Raw genomic sequence first — 12,217 nt, 5'->3', positions numbered from 1 at the left:
GGCAGACGTCTTCCCCAGGAGAGTGGATGAAGTCCCACGAGGCGGCTCCTCAGAGCATCGGGACTTTTCTTGGCGTGAGAGTTCCTGGCATCGAGCAGAGTTGGCTGTCGCTCCCCCTGTCTGTTCGAAGCAGGCTGCAGAGGGTTTCCCCTCCGTGCCCCCAGCCACTGCTCTGGCGGCCTGCCCCCAGCTTTCCTCAGCGCCTTGGTCTTTGCTGCTGCTGGGCTCCACTAGTGTCTTGCCTTTTCTGAGATGATTGGTGGCTGTCTGAAGGGGGCGGGGAGACCAGGTGCACCTGCTGTGCTGCTCAGTCCTCCCCCCACTCCCGCCCCCTCCGTGGCTCAGCGCCCACCTGCTCACCTGGTGCAGGCTGTGTGCAGGGGCTGGAGGTCTCCTTTGCTGAGACCTCTGTGCCCTGCCCTGGTGGCTCATTGCTCAGCAGGAAGGCGGACAGCAAGTGCCCATGCATGATCTGGGGTGTGTGCGGGTGCCGTTCAGGGCCTCCTGGCTAGCTAGGGATCTATCATTAAGACCACCCAAAAGAACAAGAGGAAACTGGGTCCCTACCTGGTCTCTGCTTCTCTCCCAATGGCACTTCCACTGCACAGAGCACCACAAGGTAATGCCACGGCCTCACGTGCAGCAGGTGGCACCCAAGCGTTGTTACAGCAACGTTAGGCGACCCACACCGTCATCCCAGGCTCCACGTCTTTCTCGGTACTGTCGGGCCCGGAAACAGCATCGTCTCCCTTGTAGACAGATCCTTGTCACCAGACCCCGGAGCGCTGTCTCTTGAGTGCAGGTGCTGGGGAATAGAGCCGGCCTTGTGGAGAGCCTGTCCGGGCAGTGAGCGTCGTGGAGTGGGGCCCTCGAGTTCACTGGCCACAGAGGAGCGTCTGTGAGCACCGCTCTGGCGGGCACCCTTCTGCGGTCTGGAAAGCCACTGCTGTGGGCGTCTGGGTGGAGGAAGCATGGGAAGAGGGGCTGGGAACGCCTCCTTGCTGACGGACTTTGCTGGAGCCGCACACGCCGGCCTGGGCTCAGGTCCCCTCGGCTGCAGCTCCTGACTCTGCTGCCTGCTAATTCGGACCCTGGGAGGCAGAAACAATGGGCCCCGTTACTGGGTCCCTGCCGCCCACGTGGGAAGTGGGACGGAGTTCCCCACTCCTGGACCCAGCAGTGGTGGGCATTTGGGGAATGAACCACTGTCGGGAGCTCGTCCTCTGTCTGTCTGTCCTTCCCTCTGTTGCCTCTCACAGGACAAGTCACTGTCCCTGTTAAGACTTGACTTCACATTAACAGAGTAGGTTGGCTGCTCAGGCTACCAACGACGGGCTGCGGGGTTTGTATCAGCGAGGGCTGGGAGAGCAGGAGGCTCTGGAAGCCACAGGGGCCCAGGAGTCACCGCAGTGGGACGGCCCCTCCTCCCAGAACCTCAGCTTATGGAAACCTCGAAACTGTGTCTTCCACTTATGCATTGGACAGAGCTCCACCGCCCCGCCCCACCCCTGGAGGGACAAAGAGAGCCCAAGACCTCGGGGGCAACCTCGGTCGAGTCGGGGCTCGGCTTGTGGGGACGCACCCCCACTCCAGCCGGAGGCCACTGGCTCGCCATCATGACCCAAGGCCTGCCTGGGGTCTGAGGCCACAGCTTGGGGCTCCCCTCCAGTCCCCCGGAGCTGCTTCTGGGGAGGAGTGAGGGCCACACCGGCAACACCTTGGCCAGGTTGCTGGCGGGGCGGAGGGGAGCTGAGGTTTGGAGCGGGCTCAGGTGCGAAGCCGTGCCTGGGCTCCTGTCGGTACTCCCACAGAGATGCCGCCATCTCCAGTCCACAGCCGGGGAGTCTGAGCCCCACGAGGCTTAACCGCCCACGGTGGCAGCGAGCACTCGGTCAGCCTCCCTGGGTCACGGGCCGGCTCAGGTCCCCTCTGGCACTTGGGGTTCTGGGTGGATGTACAAGCTGGCGCCGCCCCCGAATGCTGCCATGTCCCCTCAGTCCTGGCCATACAGGAGGCAGGGACAAGCCCATCACTGCTCGCTTCTTCACTGTGGGGCTGTAGCCGGGAGCCTTCCTGTTCATTCTAACATGTAGAACACACCGCTTCTTCCAAACAACTCCTTTCTGAACCTCAAGGTAGGCAACCATGATTGCATCCCAAGTGCTGACCTGGCCCCTAACAGCCCTGAACCCCCAGACAGCAGCTCACAAGGTCGGTCAACCTCAAATGGCCCGGGTCCTGCTCTCTGTCTCGGGGCGGGACTGGAGGGCGGGCAGAGTACAAGGTAGAGATCATAGCTGGGATGGGTTAACAGGTGTCTCCGCACCTCCAGCTACCGCGGGAATCTGCCTTACCCAAATGTGGAGGTTCTCACAAATGCAGCCTTTTCCTCTTCTAAGCAGAATGGGGGCAGGTGTCCGGCCGTGTGGGTGAGATGCCCGTGGACTACATCGAGAACCTGGGTTCGAGTCACGATTCTGGCTCGTGGCTCCGGCTCCCTGATGCCATCGAGAACCTGGGTTCGAGTCACGGTTCTGGCTCGTGGCTCTGGCTCTCTGATGCCATGAACCCTGGGCGGTAGCAGTAATGGCCCAAGGACCTGGCTTCCTGCCCCCGACTCGGGAGACCTGTGAGTTCCTGGCTCCAGACTGAAAATGAGAATGGGAGTGATAACCACGCGGGGAAGCAGAGGCACGGTGCCCTCCGATTGTGACGTTCATAACGGCACCATCGTGGTTTGGCCAAAGAAAGCCAAGACACGAGCAGGTGGTGGCCGTGAGTCTTTCTGGGCTCAGCAGCACGGGACTGTGGGAAGGAGTCCCCAGTGAGCTGGGTGGGGAGGGGTGCACAGGGCGGCGGTTCACTTAATCTGTCTATCTGTCTATCTATCTGTCTATCTATCTATCTATCGGGGTTTTTACAAGCTTTTCAGCTGTGACTCAAGGCAGTTTTGATTGGGTGGCCTTCTCCCCTAGTGGAGCCTGGGGGCTGGTGGGATCGTCCATATGGAAAACCCTGCAACCCAGAGGCCCGGAAGTTCACCGGAGGCCCCCACTCGTTTCAGGGCCAGGAACACTTTTTTTTTTTTTTTTTTTTTTTTTTTTTGCTGGTTCTGTCCCACATATTCAGTTTTTTTTTTTAAACTTTTTTTTTTTTTTTGACAGGCAGAGTGGACAGTGAGAGAGAGAGAGACAGAGAGAAAGGTCTTCCTTTTGCCATTGGTTCACCCCCCAAAGGCCGCTGCGGCCAGTGCGCTGTGGCCGGCGCACCGCGCTGATCTGAAGGCAGGAGCCAGGTGCTTCTCCTGGTCTCCCATGGGGTGTAGGGCCCAAGGACCTGGGCCATCCTCCACTGCACTCCCAGGCCACAGCAGAGAGCTGGCCTGGAAGAGGGGCAACCGGGACTAGAACTCTGTGTGCCGGCGCCACAAGGCAGAGGATTAGCCTAGTGAGCCGTGGTGCCAGCCCACATATTCAGTTTTTTAAAAAAGATTTTTTCATTTTTTTTCAAAGGCAGAGTAACACAGAGGGGGAGAGTCATAGAGAGAGAAAGAGAGAGAAAGAGAGAGTCAGAGAGAGAGAGAGAGAGAGAGAGTCTTTCATCCGCAGGTTCACTCTCCAATTTGCCACATTGGCTGGGGCTGAGCCAGGCTGGCACCAGCAGCCAGGAGCTTCTTCTGGGTCTCCCACAGGGGTGCAGGGGCCCAAAGACTTGGGCCATCTTCTGCTGTCTTCCCAGGCCGTAGCAGGGAGCTGGGTCAGAAGTGGGGCACTGTGTCACTTTTCATGACACTTCAGTGGCACTGGAAGCTCCCAGGCATGGGGACCTGTGCTCCTGGTGTGGCCCCATGGTATCTGGCATGCTGGCCACCGACGCATGGCAGAGACAGAGCCGGGAAGAGCTGATGTGCACACCGTGGGTCGGTGTTTGCACCACGCACACACAAGAAACACAGCAATGCCAGCATCGTGGGGACCACAGGAGGAAATCAGGTTAGGAAGTGAGGAGTGCTGAGTGTTGATTTCCTTTGCTGGTGACACAGTTTGTAAGGATTTAATCAAATCCATGCTGGGTGACCAGCGTGGGCCACCTCTGGCCCACCAGTGACCAGTGGCATCAGGAGCTGTCACGGACTGACAGCTGATGGGATGCCATTCTATTTCTTTTCTTTTCTTTTCTTTTCTTTTTTTTTTTTTAATTTGACAGGTAGAGTTGTAGACAGTGAGAGAGAGCCAGCGGGCTTGGCTGCCCGGGTCTCCTGGCTTGGATCAGGTGTGCATGCTGGGGGCAGGAAGACCAAAATGCCAGTGGCTTACGCAGATCGCGCCTCTCCCGGGCAGGCCCCCAGCAGGTGGCCCGGCGCTGCTCTGCCAGGCTGCTCACCTGTGTCCTTGGGGATTTGGCTCCTCCCACTTTTTCTCCACCCTCCCTCCTTTCCCGCTGGTCACATCCATGTTCCGAGCAGTGGAATGGAGGAAGAGACAAAGGAGAGGGAGGAACGGTCCTGAATCCTGCCGCGCATGGCGTCTGCGGCAGCCCTTCGGCCAGGACGCCGTCACGGGCCCCGGCTGCAAGGGGAGCGGGGGCCAGGTCTCTGCTGGGCCAGGGAGGGGAGATACGGTGACCGCTGGTCGGGCCCGCCCACCACGGGGCCATGCCTTGTTCTCGTCCGTCTCCAGCTCTGCCCTGCCAAGGTGTGGGGCAGGGACTTGTGGGAACTCGGACCACGAATGACCGGTTCTGGGTGACCACACTGCTTTTGGAGCTGAGCTGCACACTGGTGTCTCCGTGGTCTCGGCCCCGATTCTCCGCGTCTACGTGTTGTTTTACCCTGGGGAGAGTGCACCGTGGCTTAGGGCTGTCTTCTCAAGCCTTTTGTGGCCAAGGCTGCTTTGTTTTTTCTTAATTTCCCATCGATTGCAGACTAGTGCTTGCGCTGCTACGCGCCTGGGGTTCAGCTCAGGCCTCGTGCCCCCCGCTCGTGAATTGGGGCCCCCGCCCCCTCTGTGATGGCAGTCACCCCCTGGGTTTGGCACGACGTGAAATTGCTAACCGACCCCACGCTCTCGTCCTCAGCTTGCACGCTTCTTCCAGTGTGGGCCAGGAGCGCGTGGTTCGCAGACGGAGCTGGGCTGCGGACCACTCCTTGAGTCGTTCTGGTTTAGGGCTGATTTTGAGACCACACCCGTCGGGGCTCAGGACTCGGCTTCCCCTCGAGCTGTGTCTGTGGTCTGGATCTTCCGTGGTATTAGATGGGGATAACGACACTTAGCTCATGGGCTTCCGGAGCGACGCACTGAGATAATGTATCCAAAGTACCTTGAAGGATGCTGGGATAAAGTGCTTATTACATACAGACCTTCACTCATTATTCAGGATGATGCAAAAATAGGAAGGAAATATATAAAACGCTAACAGTGGCCTCCTGTGGGTAGTGAAATTCGGGTTGCCCTTGATTTTTCTTCACACTTTCCTGTTTTATAAATTTCCTACAACAGTCATAAATTACTCTGCAATCAGGAAAAAAGCCATTACAATTTATGATACCTATTTTCTCTGTGCTGATTTTTCTTTTTGCCAGAGTTTAGTATTCTTTCTCAATAACCCAATATAAACACTTACATTTAGTCAAATCAGTTTTGCAAACAATCTCCAACCTTTCTCCGATGTTCTCTGGGCATGCGCCTGGTTTCCATACTGCAGCCTCGGGCACACAGCGTTCCTGCGGCCTTGCAGCCCTGGAGGTGCCTCCTGGCCTCAGCCACTGGACCTCTCTGAGGCAGAGCAGAGCCCCAGCGTTCAGAGCAAGGGCGGGCCCGGGGGAGGAGGCGCAGTGCGCGCAGGGGCTGTGTCTCTGGCTGCCTGGTGTCGCTTGCGCCCCACTCTGGTGACCGCAGGCAGCACCAGCTTGCGAAGCGAGGAGGTAGATGCGAGCGTGTGCTGTGGTTTGGGTGCCGTGGAAGCCCCACGTGTTGGGAGCTTAGGCCCTGGCGTGGAGCTGTTAGAAGGTAAGTGGGATCTTTAAGAGGCGGGGCCTAGTGGAAGGTCATTAGGTCACTGGTCACTGGGGGTGCTGCCCTCCTAAGGGCTCGAGGTGGCTCTCGTGGGACCGTGGTCAGTTCTGGTGAGAGGGGGCTTCCTGAAGAGCAAGCCCGGCCCCTGCGTTGCCCGCGGCTCGCTGTTGGGCAGGTGCTGCGGCCACGGTGCTGTCCAACAGGAGCCCTTCCCGGAGACTGCCCCGCGCTGCTTGGGGTCAGCTCAACAGACCCGCCTTCTTCTTTTCTTCCTTTTTATTTTTTAATAAAGATTTTATTTATCTACTTGAGAGGTAGGGTTACAGAGAGAGGGGAGAGAGAGAGAGAGACAGAGAGAGAGAGAGTCAGAGAGAGACAGGGGTCTTCCATCCGCTGGTTCACACCCCAGTTGGCCGCAACAGCCAGAGCTGAGCCGATCCAAAGCCAGGAGCCAGGAGCTTCTTCCAGGTCTCCCATGTGGGTGCAGGGGCCCAAGGACTTGCGCCATCTTCCACTGCTCTCCCAGGCCACAGCAGAGAGCTGGATCGGAAGAGGAGCAGCTGGGACTAGAACCTGCGTCCATATAGGATGCTGGTGCTTGCAGGAGAAGTGTTAACCTACTGCACCACAGCGCCGGCCCCAAGCCAACTGTCTTCTTTAGCAGAACCCAGCCCGGGTATTAAGTGACGGGCCTCCCTGTATGGGCTCCGGGCCTCCCTGTGTGGCCCAGCTGTCCAAGAAGGATCTGCCTCAGCCCACACACAGCTCGGAGCCCATGGCGTGGTGTGGGGAGTGCCACTGTCTTCTTGCTACAAGGAGATTCATTGCGATGAGGATGAAGGCAGTTCCAGAAACTTGTAGAAAGGCTCGCCGGCCCGGGGAGGCGCTGTTGCTACTGACTGACGCACTTCCCGCCAGCAGAGCAGGTGGCGCGTGTCCAACGGAGGAGGCATGGGGCGCGTGTCCAATGGAGGAGGCACGGTCCGTTCTGCAGGTTCCTGGAAATACTTGGAGGTGACCAGAGACGGCTGGGTTGCTGTTTGGGTTGGACAGCAGTTTAACACCTTTTTCTGAGCGGCTCCGGCAGAAGCTGTGGCAGTCACGGGCGTAGGCTGGGCCAGTCCCAGCACCACCATCATCGGCACCTATGCCACCCAGACGCAGGACAGGAGTGGGCGGGGTCTTCCCAGTGCTGCACCACAGGCGCTGGGGGCCCGGCTGGACCTCTTCCTTGTGCTGTGGAGGGGAAAGGCGGGGGTCTTTGAGATCAGGCTCCGGTGGGCTCTATCTTGCTCCCCGCACGCCATCTTTGGCCAAGCTCTCAGTTGTGCCAGAGGGAGCCTAGGGTTTGGTTCTTGGACGGAGGTTTCGGTGTGTGGTGAGGGCGGAGGGAAGGAGAGCAGGGAACTGGGGGCCCAGAGGCTTCCCCGAGCGGCGGCCGTCCCTGACCCGTCTGTGGGGACAAAAACCTGGACCCCTGAGGACCAGTTTGGTGACAAACGCCAGCCTCTGCATTGTGGCCTCCACATCCGTGGATCTGACAAACCTCGAATCAAAAACATTGTTTTAAAATTGTTCCTTTCTGGGGCCGGCGCTGTGGCGCAGTAGGTTAATCCTCCACCTGTGATGCTGGCATCCCATATGGGTACCAGTTCTAGTCCAGGCTGCCCCTCTTTCGATCCAGCTCTCTGCTGCGGCCTGGGGAAGCAGTAGAAGATGGCCCAAGTCCTTGGGTTCCTGCACTCACATGGGGGGCCCAGAAGAAGCACCTGGCTCCTGGCTTTGGATCGGCTCAGCAATGCCGGTCCCTGGCATTCTCAGAACCCTCCGTGTCCCCAGTGTTGCCACCTCACTGCTCTACCTGCGTCAGCAACTCTCTGAGCCTTGGGTGTGTCACAAGCCTGTCACTTCCGGGTGCCACCACTTTCTGGGGGTGATGTTCTCGACTTTGCAAAAAGAGACGCATCGTCCCTTCACCCCTGCCCATCACCCTTTGCCCCGCCTTTGTTTGCCAGACTCGGGGAGGGACAGACCCCACTCTGCGAGGCTCCTGGCCTGGCCCACAGCTGGCCCTTGGCAGAGGAGAGCACGCACAGAAGACATGGGGAAGCTGCCTTTGTCTCCAGCTCCATGGGGACAGGGAGTCATTGGAGAGACACCTCTTTTTCTCTGTCTCTAGAATAGAATTGACCATGAATAATGGCAGGGTTGAAATATCCATGCAGTACCCATTTTAAAAAACAAAGAAATTTTAAAAATTGCACCCAAGAAATGAATTTTTTGGGTCATTTTCAAAGCAAATTTGAAAAAAACACACCTGCTAGAAAAGATAATGTGGCTTTGTTCTTTTCTTCCCACGGCAAACAGCAGCCAGGAGCCGGGGTCAGTGCACAGCCAGCCCTCGTGTGCTTACCACACGCTGGAGGTGGCCCCAAGGTCACGGGCACCTTTCCTAAGGCTGGCTCCTGAGTATCAATAGTATTGATGATTCGTCCTAATTTTCTAGATAATAGAAAAGCACTTCAGAGCTGTGTTTTCAGAAGCCAGCAGAGCGAGGCTTCCCCCGGGGGTGGTCAGCCACTCGTAAGTCATTCTCTTCCCCCGACAAAATACAGCGTGGCTGGTGTTTGAGGGAGGACTTGGGAGGATTGGGTTTTGGTTAGTAAATCGTCTCGGCAGAATCAATCCTCGCTCTGCTGCTGCTCTGTTCTCGTACCACTGTGAACCATGGGCTGCCCACCAAAGCAAGGCGTTTCCTCTCCATCATCACCAATGCCTCTCACCGGGACGGGGCTCCCGGCTCTCTGCACCTGCACTGGGCCCCCTTGCCCTGCCTCTGGGGTCCTGCTGTGATGGTTGTATGCAACCACCAGGTGGCGCTGTGTGGGTCCAGGGCCCTGGAGGGACGCGCACCTGCAGGGTTTGGCCTGGGCCCTGACACAGCTGACCGGGAAGGGGCAAAGGAGAAAGAGAGAGAGAGAAGAGAGAGAGAGAGAGAGAGGAGAGAGGAGAGAGGAGAGAGGAGAGAGAGAGAGAGAGATGAGCAGCTGGGAGAGCTCAGGGCTCCTGGAGAGCAAGACTCTAGCACTCTGCTCACCCACCAGCCAGCGTCAGTCCCGGGAGCCAGTTTCCATCACCAAGTAAGAAGACTTAGGGTGAAGAGCGGACGTCCGGTACATGGGGCAGACAAGTCGAGGCTTGGAGCGTGGAGGTGCCCAGAGTTGCTTGGGAAACCCGGGTGATGTCTGTAAAGAGGCCCTTTCATTAATGTTCCTCTGGCCTTGGCGAAGAAATGAAAGTGAGCAGTTCTTCAGTCACCAGTAATGAAAATCACAGGCCGACCCCTTGCCCTGTCCCTGATCCATGCACCATCAGGGTAGAGGTGTAAAACGTATACAAGGTCTCCACGTCGCCCAGTTACCCTCGTAGACAATCAGACCAAGGGTCTCTCTCTTGGTGGCCCCCAAAGAGAGTTAGAAAGCGGCAAGTCCCTTTCTTGGGGGAGGGAGAGGGTGGTATTAATACAGCGTCTACACCAGCCTCCAGGTAGCTGTTTATCTTCTGCTTGTGTGCCCGGCAGTGGTAACCAAGAAACAAGCCGTGGCCACCGGCTGGGGTCTCTGTGGAAGGCCCTGATTCTGTCCCAGAGTGACATGTGTCACACATGCACACACGCAGCTGCACCCCGCCCTCACCGGCTCAATGCCGCCCCAGAGTCGGCCCTCCAGGGGTGAGGAGTGGCAGCCGCTGTGGGGCAGACGTGTGCTGTCTATCAGTGCCTCTCCCGGGACCCCTGGCGCAGGCGGGGAGAAAGCCAACACTGCACCCGGAAGCTGCCGTCGCTTGTCCGCTCCGGAGTGCTTTTGGTGACACTGGCTCTGGGCTCTGCTCCCACGGAGAGGAAGCGTGTTCACACTCAGGCTCTCTGTCCAGCGTGGACTTCCTGCAGGTCCAGCCTGTGCGACCTTTGTTTAGTGGACGCTGAGGGCCTTCAGGTCACCTGTGTGAGCAGGTGGCTTTGCTTACGGGACGCTTTGTCTGCATCCAGCGGCAATAACTGGTTTTCACCAACTGTATCTCATAGTCCAAGTTCAGTCTGAGCCCCAGACGTCTCCCACTGATTTTAAAGCCCACACGTGGTCCACAGGAGGACGCGAGGGGACGGCACTGCTGGAGGGCAGCTCAGTGGTGCCCTGCAGGACTTGTGTGTAGCGGCAGGTGGGAGTCAGTGACAGGGGGGGCTGCAGACCCCTGTGGGGAGCCAGCCCTGGGAGCAGGAGTGCACTTTGCAATGGACGGGGCGGACGGCCCTTGCTGACCTAACAAGTCCATGAAATGGAGACCAGCGAAATGCATTTTGTAAAGGAATGAAAGTCTTTAAAACGAGCATGCCTTTCAGCCCAACGATTCCGCCCATCTTCAGGCCGTCTTCTCTAAGAAGGTAGATGAATGGATAGAATGTAGATCCTTTCCCCAGGAGGTGCATGAGTGAGTGCAGAACTGTGTGGCCAGGAGGGTGTTCCCAGGATGAAGCCCCAGAAACAGCCTGGAGCCTGGCAGGAGTGTTTATGAAGGAGTCACATGACAGCCCTTCAGTGGAATACTACGCAGTCATCAACAATGGCTGACGAGTGGCTTTTTGGATCTGGACCTCTGCATGCATTTTAGGAAGCTGGAGAAGGTGACAGCGTATCCTCCTACTGCAGAGATCACCTGCGCCCGTTTGCTGTGCTGGGCAGCCTCCAGGGCTGTGGCCAAGGACGGCTGCCCCCCAGCACCCACGGTCTTCCTTGTGTAGCCTCTGCCCTGAACTAATTTGTTTTGAACCAACAGAATTCACCAACCTTGGGCAGGTGTCTGCTCCATCCTTATGTTATGGCTTCAATTTTTTTTTTTTAAAGATTTACTTTATTTATTTCAAAGGCAGAGTTACAGAAAGGAGAGAGAGAGAGAGAGAGAGAGAGAGAGAGAGAGAGAGAACAAGCACTATCTTTTATATGCTGGTTCACTCCCCAGACAGCTGCAAAGGCTGGGGTTGGGCCAGGCTGAAGCCAGGAGTCTGGAACTCCATCCCGGTCTCCTCACCTGGGTGGCAGTGACCTGAGCACTTGGGCCATCATCTGCTGCTTTCCTAGGTGCATTTGCAGGGAGCTGGATTGGAAGCAGAGCATCTGGAACTTGAACCAGCGTCCCGTGTGGGATGCTGGCGTTGCAGGCGGCAGCCTCACTCACTGCTCCTCAGCGTCATGCCCGTGGCTTCAGTCTCCTGTCACACTCTGTCACCTCCTTAACTTGCCTGCTTTGACAGAGCCAGCTTCTGCACTGGAGAGGGCCATGGCCAAGGGGCTGCGGTGGCCTCCAGCGGCTGCTGGAGCCACAGCACGTGGGGGCTGAACCCTGCCAAGGGCCACTGAGTGAGCCCAGGTGCCTCCTTCCTTAGCTGAGCCTTTGGGAGAGACCTCAGCCCTGCCCCACTCCCTGGCTGCCACTTGTGGGAGGTCTCCGAGAACAGAATCCCACTTAGCCATGGCAGCCACAGGAGGGCAGCTGTGTATGGTGTTAACCCGCTAAGTCTGTGGAAATGTGTTAGTGACAGTTGCTAACACATGCCCGAGGCAGCGGTCTGGATGTGTGTACAGGAGAGGGCACTTCAAAAGGCTTGTGGGAAAGTGGAATTAAACTATGCATTTGTTTTGGTGCGAAAGCATTTCTAAATCCATGCACTTCCCACAAACTTTTAGAACATCCTTTGTGCTACAAAGTATTGCTTCTCATTATCCCTGGATGGTATAAATGTATCATTCTCCAAACGGCCTGGCCTACTGATCACTTAAATGCTCTACTGGCAGGCTTTGATGTTTCATTCTGATGGGAAGAGTTGAGATCTTGACACTGTCGTTGGATAGACAGAGAGTGACATAACAGTTTACAGTTTATTTGGCTGATTTCATAGACTTCCGACAGAGCCACTTTGTCTCTAAGACACGCTCCATCTGCATGATGTGTGGGGTGTTCTGATGAAGGCAGCTTCAGTTCTCATTTTCCCTCATTGTAGCAGGGTGGATTTCTTCCAGAGGCAACGCGGAGATGAGCTGGGGTTACACGCTGCTCACGAGGGATCCACACCCACGAAAGTGAAGCCCATAAAAGGCCTTGGCCAACCCAGCCCCTTGCACGCGGCTGAGACAACCTTGCCTTTGTCA

Source organism: Lepus europaeus, chromosome 11 (genome assembly GCF_033115175.1).
Source record: "Lepus europaeus isolate LE1 chromosome 11, mLepTim1.pri, whole genome shotgun sequence".
Taxonomy (NCBI): Eukaryota; Metazoa; Chordata; class Mammalia; order Lagomorpha; family Leporidae; genus Lepus; species Lepus europaeus.
Note: the sequence above shows the minus strand (reverse complement) of the source record.